Here is an 11,533-nt window from a genome sequence, read left to right as displayed (position 1 = left end):
ATGATATGAACGTGATAGCACTCACTTGATATGCAGAAGAATAACAGGTAGAGTATTTCACTTGAACGCAATCACCAAACTGCATAGATTTCCCATGTGGAGGGACACTTGAGAATGTACAGAAATCACACAAGCAGTTACAAAGTTTTTCCGTTGTGTAAGCAAAACTGGCGAGAGGCAAATATGTATCACAAGGCTACATTTTCACAATGATCAGTTTATTGTACGATATGTCTGCTACAAAGTTACGAAGAAGGATGCACCAATTATCTTTGTCTAAAAATATTGACTAAGCACCTTGTGTCCATACCGTGCCGGCACCGGGAGAACAAAGACGGACAAGGCACAGGCCCTGCCCTCCAGGAATTAATAGATGGCCATTATTATCCCATACGGCACGTTCATCAACAAAAACTCTAATGATAGAACCTGCTCTTCATTAAACTGAGAGAATCTGGTTAGGGTTAGAAAGGAGGCTCTGGAAGAAGAAAATGGACAGGGTGGGGTTGGTCACAGAAAGCAAAGAATCACACCAAGACGTGGAGACAGGGCCCACAGGGGCACAAATGGACACAAGGAATAGAGACTACTGTGTACTCTCCACTCAACATTCAGTTATTTATAATTAAATCTGCATATATTGAGTACCCACTCAGGAACAGATATAAATAAAATGTCATTAGATTTAATGGAATTAGAATTAGAAGCAAGAGAAGTTACTTCCATTATTGGGACAGATTCGCAGCAAATTCTTTTAAATATTTGCCCAGTTTAATTTCTGCTCATGGAGGAAAACTGAGGGAAAGGAGACAGACGGAGATAGAAAATCTTTACACATACATATAATAATCTAATCTAATTGGTCTAGAGAGGGCGAGGGATAAGAAAAGGAAGGGCAGGAGGGGGAATGGGAAGAGAGAAGAGAGGCAACAGACATTATCTCCCTCCAAAATAGCAAGACAGCAATGGCCGAACCAAGTAATACCATGGGTTTTCTTGGTTCCCCCAAGACAGTCAGGTTATACTTAAAAGGATATGCCTGGAGTATAGGTAGGCGCAAGAGGCAAGGTCTCGGCTGGAAACGGCTTTTTAAAAGAGGACACAATCTAAACCAGCAAAAGAGTTGAAGTAATACCATTCCCATTACTGCAGGGACCACGGGAGACAATTCCCCTCAGAGGGCAGATAAGCAAGAGATTTCAGTGCTCAAAAGGACAGAAGACGGATATCAGAAACAATGCTTTTAAGAGGGTCACTGGTGTAAATTTCAATTGATCTTATAAATTATGCTACTTTCTGAGAAAGACCAAAGCGTTAACAGTTAAGCAATGCTCACGCCCTTCTCACAGAACCTTCACAGAGAGGGCACTGTTGGAACAATTCAGATGAGAGGAGGTAAAGAATCCAAGGTTTTCTGGCAGGGCTGCCCACCTTGAAATCCCAAAGTATTATATTAAAACTTTATCTGTTAACATCTTAAAACAAAAAATGGATGTGTGTTCATTTTAAGACCCAAATGCTACATACAGTCTACAGAAAAGTTAACGCCTCTCTTCTGAGAAGACAGGTTTTCTTCATAGCCCATTCCCTTTCCCAGAGGTAACCCCTGCTAAAAGCTTCAAATGTCTGTTTCCACACCTTTATTATATACTCACAAAGTTTTTTTTTTTTAACTTAACTAGGACAATGTCATAACCATTGTTCTGTAGTTTGCTTTTCCCCCCTTAACAATACATCTTTCTTTTTTTAAAGATTATTTATTTATTTGACAAAGAGAGACAGCAAGAGAGGGAACACAAGCAGGGGGAGTGGGAGTGGGAGAAGCAGGCTTCCCGCTGAGCAGGGAGCCCGATGCAGGGCTGGATCCCAAGACCCTGGGATCATGACCTGAGCTGAAGGCAGACACTTACTGACTGAGCCACCCAGGTACCCACAATACATCTTTCTATACCAGAATATCTAAAACTGCTCCTCATCCCAGTTAAGGCTTTATCGAAATCCATACTCTGGATTGTCATAGTTTCTTACTCACCGTGCTGTAAAAATCTGTGTCTAAACTAACTAATACTTTGGGGATGGTAGAAGGAATGATCCAGGATTCAATACAAGGGAACTCTATTCGGGAATGCTTCATCTCCTGGCCACGTGCTTTCTCACCCTAAACTGCTCCATGGTGTCAAGGTTACTAGAGCAGAGGGAATTCTACTGGCCTCTCTAAAGCTTCTGAGCCTTTCCACAAGATCAGAATGGAAGTTGCGACACGCATGACATGCAAATAGTAGATTCAGTCCAACCAGACAGATTAAATTGGGAAAGGTATGTATACTTAAGGAAGGGAGACCAATCAAGTATTAGAAAAAATTGGTAATGAACTGAGAATGTCAAGGTGAGATTAAGTCCCAGAGAACAGAGGATCCTTACAGTTTAATACCAACACTTGTAAAGCTATTTAGAGTAACAAGAAATGTTGGGAATGCTTATGAGAAAAGCAGTGGCTTAAAAAAGTTTGTTGAATCTCAGAGTCTTAAACTTCATTTTATCCAAAAAAATTTTGGCTAACCTGGATAAAGAATTAATCTATGCAGATTTCCTTTTATTTATAGTTCCAAAGTAAATGGAAGATACCTAATACATGCAGGTATTTTTTAAAAATCTGACTAAATTTGGAGGAAGACGACAAGAATTCAGTGGGCTTTTTTCCCCTCTATTTTCATATTGAATTCCAGTATAGTTCAGATCAGTTTCTTCCAAGAGCCATTTTCCCTAAATGACCCAGAAGATGATGCTAAACTACAAGGTTTGTCATAGGAGGAGATGAAGTAAAAAAAAAAAAAAAAAAAGAAAGAAAGAAAGAAAGAAAGAAAGAAAGAAAGAAACAAAGAAAGCTTTCAAATATTTTAAAACCAAAGACTTTCTCTTTTAAGGACTAACTGTAAAGACCAGGTGTAAGGAAGAGGTTAATTAGGTGGGAGGAGCTGTGAGGCATTTCAAAGGAAAGTGTGTGAAACATACAAGAAAAAAAAAAAAAAAAAGAGCTGGCATCTTTAAAAACCTCCTGAAACGAGCATAAAGAGAATCTTAAGGGTTACACCTAAAGGCAGGGCACATTAATGAACAAAGTGTTTGACCTTTTAGATTTATTCAGCATTAAAGAATGTATAGCTTTTCATCTGGAAATCTTCATCACTCGTGGTACTTTTCTCAGGGAACAATTTATGAATATTTTAGGCAAAAGTCTGGGTAATGAAACGAAACAATTATACTTTACACAGCTTTGTTTTATCTCATTCCAAAAAACATTATGTGGTCCTCTTCCCAAGGACCATTGTTTTAAAACAGTAACACTCAGCCTACAGATCTACAGGATGCCAGAGGCCACTCCAGCAAGGGCACAGGCTTTGCCGTCTGACAGACTGGGCTCAGGTCCCAGCCCTGCAATATTTACAGCTACGTAGTCTAATTACCCTGGCTATTGACACACTTTAAAACATGGAGATAATAATAGTTCTTACACAGTACTACAGTGAGGATTAAATGGAATAGAGTATGTCAAACGTGGCACAGAGCCTAACGCACTGGAACCAAAAATGCAAGATGTTATTATAAAACGAGTAACTAAATAATCTGGGATGTGTGGACTCTGGAATAAGACCTGATTTAAGACCACTAAGATAATTAAAGAAGTTATCTTTTATAGCTCTCATCTACTCTGTACTAAAATAATTTTTACTTATCTATACTTTCAGACAAAGAACCTGGGAAGGGATTGTAGCTTCATCATCCCGAAGCCAATGGGCATTAGAAATGCTTAGGTACTTCTTAAAATGCAAATTCCTGGTTCCACTCCAAATCTCCAGAATCAAAATTTCTAGGATGTGGCCCAAGCAAGTGTTTTCTTAAAATTGTCCTGTTGATTCTGATGGTGGCCAGGCCTGGAAATCATTGTGTTACAGAACCTAACACAAAACCTGTCACAACAGGCAGGACCCACTGATGGAACGAAGGGACAGACTGAAACACTACAGAGTGATTCATCTGGGGTCAAAAAGGTTTATCTCCCTTTCCAGAAAAATGAACTAAGACTATCTTTGAACATAGCCTTTTGGAGAAGGCAGCCAAAAAAACCATTAGAATACAGTTACATCCATTAATGATTACATACAGTACATATCAACACAGTGAATAAAATAGTTCCCTGTGTTACCCACCAGATCCACGCTATGAAGCATCATAAAGAACCGAAATGGTACCCTGCTTATGGGTAATGTCATTCAATTGCTGACAGGCTGAATGGACTAGGCAAAACATCTCAAATACCTATATACTTCCCCATAACTTTGAAGACTACTTAGCATTAGATTGGTCGAGTCTCAATTTTGAGAACAAAAAAAAGCTAGTCACATAATTTAAATAGACACAATGATTAGATCTGTGGCTGTAGCAATCATCAACTGATTATAATGATACTGCTGGATGCCACTGCTTAGTAGAGACACTTTTTACCATCTAAATGGTAATGCTTTGTAAATCATTATACTGTTCACAGCCATTTTGCTGCAAGAGCATAATTATAATCAAGCATTTCCTTTTACAAAAGAAAGTGAAGACTATTTTTTCCACTTCTGTATCACTTATGATTTATTCAATTTTTACATTTTATCTTTAAACTTTAAAACTGCTTTGAAAGGAAAAAAAAAATCAAACTGAGCCTCTCAGTAAATTTAGTGTTAAAGTGGTGAGGTCTGGTTCTCAACACATAGACCTCTACCATCATAAACAGTTCACCACAGAGACATCTGGCCAACTGGTCTAACCCTGTCTGACAATGGTCCAGGAACCAATGATTCATCTCTTCAAATATTTGCTTGCATTCAATCATAATACAGCTCAGTGGCATTAAGAACACTTTCTTTTCTCTGAAAATAAGACTTCAGGATTATGCTGCCAAGAAAGGAGAAGCTAGTTAAATGAATGGCCATAGGAAGAAAAACCAAAATTTGGGCATGAAATTACTATTGCTGTCATCTTTGCCTCATTATTCCAAAACAGTGTTACAGGATGCCGTAATTTTTTCCAATCCACTCCCCAATTCCCAAAGACTAAATCCTACAGCATGAACAGTAACAACATGTAATACACTGGAAATTTTAATGGTTTTCTTTCATTAGAAAATGTTTTGGACTTTATCCTAAAGCAGTGAATGTATTACAAGTGGTAACTTCCAGTGTCACATTTAGTGCCCCCTCAACATTTTATTATGAACAATTTCAAACACAGAGAAAAGTTGAATTTTACAGTGAACGCCTATATACCCACCATTTACATTCTAACAATAACATTTTGTCATACTTGCTTTATCACACATCTACCCATCTCTATACATCATCAGTCCATCTAATTGGTTTTAATGCATTTCAAAGTAAATTACAGGCATCAGTATACTACCCCCTAAATCACTCAGCATGCATCACTAACTAGACTTCAGTAAATTTTTAGAGGTTAAATTTACATATAATGAAATATGCAAGTTTAAGCATATATGTGCCAAGTTTTGTCCAATGCATATACCTATGTTATTCAAACCCTACCAAGGTAAATCTACCCATAAATATATTTGCTTTTAAAATATTCTACAGGACACCTCAAAGACCATGACTTTTTTTTTTTTTTTGGCTGAAGAGTGTGTTTAAATGGGGAAAACCTGGGAGGTCAACAAGATTGATTATTTGGTGTAGTACAATAAGTGGATAAGAAAAGTGTATTATCTGTCAAAAGTATACTTGCGAGTTGAAACAGAAACCACCTGGATATATTTTAACAAGGGTGTTTTTGTCTCTAGATGCTAAGGCATCTGATATTCTCCGGTGGGGGGGCGGGTAGGGGCAAAAGGGGAAGATTGTGAAATATTTGGTTGTAACTTCACTTTTCCTCCAAAAGGAAAAGCAGTTCTGGTAATAAGATATTTTTACATGTCTCCCAGGTGTGCAAAACTATCTGCATAGCACTGCCACCTGAGGTTTAAGCCAGACAGGGTACTATTATCCCTAGGGTTCTAACTAACCTTCACGCTGTCTGAGAAAAGCACTGGGTGATTCTGATCCTTCTGCTATGCACAGAAGTTAGTTTAAGAAAGTACGTCTTTGGGGCACCTGGGTGGCTCAGTTGGTTAAACGTCTGCCTTCAGCTCAGGTCATGATCCCAGGGTCCTGGGATAAAGCTTCCTGCTCAGCAGAGAGCCTGCTTCTCCCTCTGCACCCCCCAACCTCGTGCTGGCTCTTGCTCTCTCTCTCTCAAATAAATCTTTGAAAGAAAGAAAGAGAAAGAAAAAAAGAAAGAGAAAGAAAGAGGACGAATGAACATCTTTGGGGGGAAGTAGTTAACTTTTATGGTTGATCTGGCACAGGAGGAATATCTTGAAAAAGCTTCTCCTAAAATGTTGAGGTTTTTAACTCAGTAGCAGTAGTGCCTGTGGTCAGGTGAGATTTTTTTTTTTTTAGCAGAACAAATTACAGAATACAGTCCTGACATGAAACAGTACAAAGGAGAAAAGACAAATCCTTTCAGCATTCAAAAAATGTAACAAGAAATAAAATTTAGGGCTGGGATAAAGTAAGGAATTTCCAAAAGCAAATAATAGCAAAAAAGGAAAAGTAAATAATACTTGCCTGGTCTCAAAGATGGAAAAATTTGCCTTGAACCCAGAAAGGAAATACTACGGGGGGAACTGCGGTAAGCGCTAATGATGGCTGCAGTACAGTGGAGAAAAACAAAGGTAGTACTCCATACTATTTGAGATTTTCCCCCCTAAGAGGCCAGGTAACAGGAAATCATATAGATCTGTTATTTAAACACATACATGATACACAGATCGGAAGGAAAAGAACTTTACTATTACAGAGAACTCTTTGCTATTAAAACAAAATGTGTTGACATCATAAATAGCAACACTTTCCTTAAAGAGATCTACTTAAAGCATTATCGGAAAACAACTGCACACTCAACTGGATGCCTATTAGAAACTAACAGGTAGTCAGTAAGTATTTTAAGTGAATTTATTCTAAAATCTGTAAAAATCGAGTGTTTCCAAAGGAGTTATCACTTTGAAAAACTCACACGTCATTTAATAAATATAAATCCAATGCTTATATGCCAGGCACCAAGCAAAGATGTAAAGAGGTCCCTCATGCTCTTGGTAAAGGGATGAAGGATAGCAACACTGAGCACCTAACCCGTGATACAGTACATGCCATAGAAGCCTATGGATAAAGCGTCAGGTCCACGAGGTGGAGGCCTCTCCCTCTACCATTTTTCCAGTGAAAAAGGAACTTACTTTCAAGTATCTCTTTTACAAGCAAGTTTTTAGGTGACTATATATACCAGCATTAGCAAAAGGGGAATGGAAGATTTATATCTGCGCTGCTACACATTCATGTACACATTAAATTATAAGCCAAAACATTGTTGGTGCGAATATTCCCAACCACACAGTAAAAGGTTAACCAAAAGCCCATAAATTAAATTGATAAAGATGAAACTAATAGTAATTTCAACGGGGTGGGGGGGGAAGGAAGCACAATGGAAAACCAAGATTCATTTGAGACAATACTGAGGATGATCCCAAATAAGCACCCTTCTGAATATGGCAGGAAGCCCCACTCTGCAGAGGACATGTTAAGAAGCTCTGCACTGGTGCCACGTTTCCCAGGACAGACTCTGGGAGACAAGAGTAAATTCTTATGTTTTATTAGTTTTGGTTTATGAATACCATGTTTCAGTAATTCTTAACAATTCACTTGGTAGGTTATAAGTAGCCCTTAGGCATATGTAAGTATGAATAACTATGAAGCAATAAGAACTGAAAAAAGGAGCTATACTTCTCACAAAGAAGGGTGGAGTGGAAGCCATACTTGGAGAGTTACAGCATCCGGGAGCCCAGGAGAGGAAACTTAACTCTTCAGGAGGTAGAAGGTAAGAAAAAACTAACACTGAAACATTTAAACTGAGGTAATAATAAACTTGCCAAGTAAGGTGTTTAAACCTTCTATTTGATGTGTGTAAGACCCATGAAATTATGCCTGGAAACTATAATTTCAGGCAACAAGAAAGTTATATGCAGGGTTCATTCATTAACAAACTTAAGGAGTGCATCAATTCTTTGCTTTTTCAAATGCATTCTTCATTTTCAAAAACTCAGAAAGGAGAATATTCTCTAACAACCAACCACTAGTTATAAAATGTTTGCCTCATTTAGCCTTGTATATATCACACAGTTATATATAGTTATCTATAGTTAACTATTCTTTTACATATTTAACCAGCAAGCATACCCTTTTGAAATGGACAGAGTAAAATTTAACAATGTGTACCTTTTTTCCTAATCATATTTCAAAAGCTGTATCAAAAGCTGACTTACTGAGTAGATAAGCCAAAGGGAAAATAGTCATTCTTTCGCATTCCTAAAATTGTACAAGTCTCCTAACGACTGTGGCCCAAGTTTTAGCATTCACTACTTCCTAACTTTTCTGTTTTTCAATTTTCCTTGTACACAAGGAAAAAAAACTATCTAAACTCAATGGTAAATGCAAAAATGCCAAATATTTGAAGAGAATCTCAACTGATAGTTTACTACCCCAAATAACTCTTTGAAATAGATTTCTGGTTCCATTGTGGTTCCCATCTGTGGTGCCTAATGATTTTCCATTTACTTTTTCAGCCCTGTGACTATCACATCTACTTTACAAGGATCTGATCACAAAGCAGAAAACTTCTAATTTAAAGTGGTAATAGTCATTACCATCCTTAGGAATTCCTAATAATTTCTCAAACTATATAGATATTAGAGTATCAAGGTGAGTTGTATTTTAAAGGATGTATTTTAAAGGATGACTTCTCCCTTCATTAAAAAAATTACTTCCCATTATTTTTGTAATTCTTGATTGATTGAACTCATGAGTAGAAACAGACTGTTGGAAATGCATTTCAGGAACACACAACGATTTGTTATTCTCTTGCCAAAACATACTTCAGAGTTGTTGTTTTTCCCTATTCACTACAGAATAACAAAGTTTTACACAGAATGCTAAGTTTTTATTTCCCCTTGATTTTTGGCCAATTTAGTAAGGGAGAAGTCATTTTGTTGACAAATCAGAAAAAAATCCACACAGAGTATGCTGGAACACTTCCTAATCAATAACTTAAAAATAATCATGAAGTACAGAAATAACAAAGGGTTTGTAAAAACAGCAAAAGCAGGACACAGGCATTAAGCAGTAGGTCAGGACAGCATGTATCCTGGGAAATCAGAAAGCTCATAAAATCACCACAGTGCACTTTTTTTAAGACCCATGGAATATAAAATTAGAAAAACAGGAAATGCAAGCCAGCTTTTTGTTTAAAAAAAAAGAAAAGAAAGAAAGAAAGAAAGAAACCAAGCTTCAAAAATCACCAATTAGCCAACATTTGGAAAACCAGCTCTAACAAATGCCACTAACCAAACATTAGGAAAATGTCATACATGGACACAATTATCTTATAACCTCATAGGGGGAGCTACAAAGCAAGATGTCATTCCAGGAAATGCAAATTCTATATATGGTGAGAAATAAAGAGAACCACTGTAGAAGAGAATTTTAAAAGCAATTGCTAATGTACCTCATAACCCATAGTTTGAAGCCACCACAGAACCCAGAAAGGCATAATATTCATGGGGAAAAAAAAGGTCTCATCTACAAAATCACAACTGAGAGAGGAAGCATGATACTCACTACATGTAGACACCCAAAGGTAATACACACACACACACACACACACACACACACATACATGGAAAAAGGGGAGGTGGTTTATAATATTGAGATCCAATTTTAGCAGTCAGAGAAAAACTTTCTGGGGGAAAAGATTATATTATAGCGCTACCTCCTGCCAGCACCATCAGAAGTTCAAAGTAAATTAAAACTCTGGGAGCAAAAACCGGAAATCCCTCCACTTCCATCTAAGCAGGGGCTGAAACCATGGGTTTAGATCATAATATGACCTAGAAAGCCCGGAACCTTGAGGTTTTCAGTACAATATGGCTCCCAGCAGCACAGGTGATCAACAATTGTATTAATGCTAATCCTTTACATCTACATACTGCTTTACAGTTGAGGCAGCCCATCGCTTTTATTCTTCAACACCTTTGGTGGTAAAATCACAGTACTTTACTTTTGCACAGCTTGTAGTTTGGAGTGTATCTTCACACACTGTTCTATTTTACAGAAGAGACCCAACAGATTAAGTTACTCGTCTGAGAACGCGTACATGGCCGGTGAAGGGCCTGGACAACTGCGGGACTCGACTCAGTCACTAACAGACACTTCCAGCCTTCTAAAGTTCAAAGTACAACACTCCAGGGGGAGCAGCTTCATTCAGACGGCTCTACAGGATAGAACTGGACAGTCTCAGTGAACCATCTCTGCCTCGCTCTCCCTCCCCAAAGAAAGGGAAACTGAGGCACCAGGTAGGAACAAAAGCCTCATCTAGAGTCACACAAGAGGTGCTGTTGGGATAGAACGCCCCCAACCCACCTGCACTACACCCAGAAACAGCTGAATCCTGTGTTTAAGACACAGGTCGGTCTCCAGAGAGGAAAACCCTTGCTGTTACCGCTTCCCTCTTATTATTCCCCACGCGGGCTTTCCTATAGATGGTGGTCTCTGCTTTCCAGAACCGCTCAGCAACAACCTCTCCCTAGGGCCCTTACCCATTTTTCACATCGGGCCTCCGGAGTAAAAGAATCCGCTAGCTCTGGCTCCCAACTCCTAGTCCCTTTCTCTGAGGGGTCTCTCGACCCCAATGCATTTCTGTATCTCCCAGGGGAAGGTCCGACTCCCACCCGTGCCACCTAAACCTTTAACTCCACAAAAGAAAACCCTCCCAACGCCTCCTCCCGTTACCCCTCCCGTCCAGGACACGACTGAGGAGCACCCCTAAATATCAGGAGCCTCCCAAGAGCTACCTGCCTCTCACCTGGGCCCCTTTAGCCGCGGCCTCCTCGGAAGGGCGACCCCCAACAACCTCCGCCGGTCACGAACCCCCTAAAGGGGGAACACCCTCTTCCAGGTACCTCTTCAGTGCGGGCCTCAGTGGAGAACCTCCGGGCTGTTTCCTGGGCTCTGCCCAACGCCACTCCCTCCCGGGCCCCTTCCCGGAGTCTCCCCCGGCCCCAGTCCGGTCGCCCTGCCGCAAACCCGGGCGGCTGTTCCCCTCCCTCACGGACGTCCCCAGCCCTCGGATCCCCCCCCGCTCCGCGTCCCCAGTGGTTTCCCAAAGCAGCGCGGCTGGGCTGCGGCACTGACTTCTCCAGCTCCCGGGCCCACCCGAGGGAGGGAGCGGCAGTGGCGGCGCGACTCCTTTGTGACAGGTCCGAGAGAGCGGTAAAGATGGACGCGAGGCCACAGCGCTGCCATTACGCGCTGGGCCCACCCCCGCTTCGCACCGCCCCTGCCCACCCTCAGTCCCCTAGGAAACGCCCCTTCCTCGGTGGCAAGCCCTC

At 40.1% G+C, this 11,533-nt stretch overlaps 1 protein-coding gene across 3 annotated transcripts in view; it reads right to left on the bottom strand.

Moving 5' to 3' along the window:
• Positions 1–11,492, bottom strand: part of RSPRY1 (ring finger and SPRY domain containing 1) — a 43,115-nt gene extending 31,623 nt beyond the window's left edge. Inside the window, exon 1 of one of the 3 annotated variants that reach the window (XM_026494829.4) lies at positions 11,008–11,492. The gene's annotated coding sequence lies outside the window, so the exon portion shown is untranslated. Of the gene's footprint in view, positions 1–25 lie in introns of all 3 variants that reach the window. The other 2 variants (XM_026494830.4, XM_044382408.3) reach the window with 2 other exon arrangements.
• Between the last annotated feature and the right edge of the window lie 41 nt (positions 11,493–11,533).

This window comes from Ursus arctos, unplaced genomic scaffold, assembly GCF_023065955.2.
Source record: "Ursus arctos isolate Adak ecotype North America unplaced genomic scaffold, UrsArc2.0 scaffold_19, whole genome shotgun sequence".
Lineage (NCBI taxonomy): Eukaryota > Metazoa > Chordata > Mammalia > Carnivora > Ursidae > Ursus > Ursus arctos.
The sequence above is the reverse complement of the archived record's forward strand: the minus strand, read 5'-3'. Positions and strand labels throughout refer to the sequence as shown.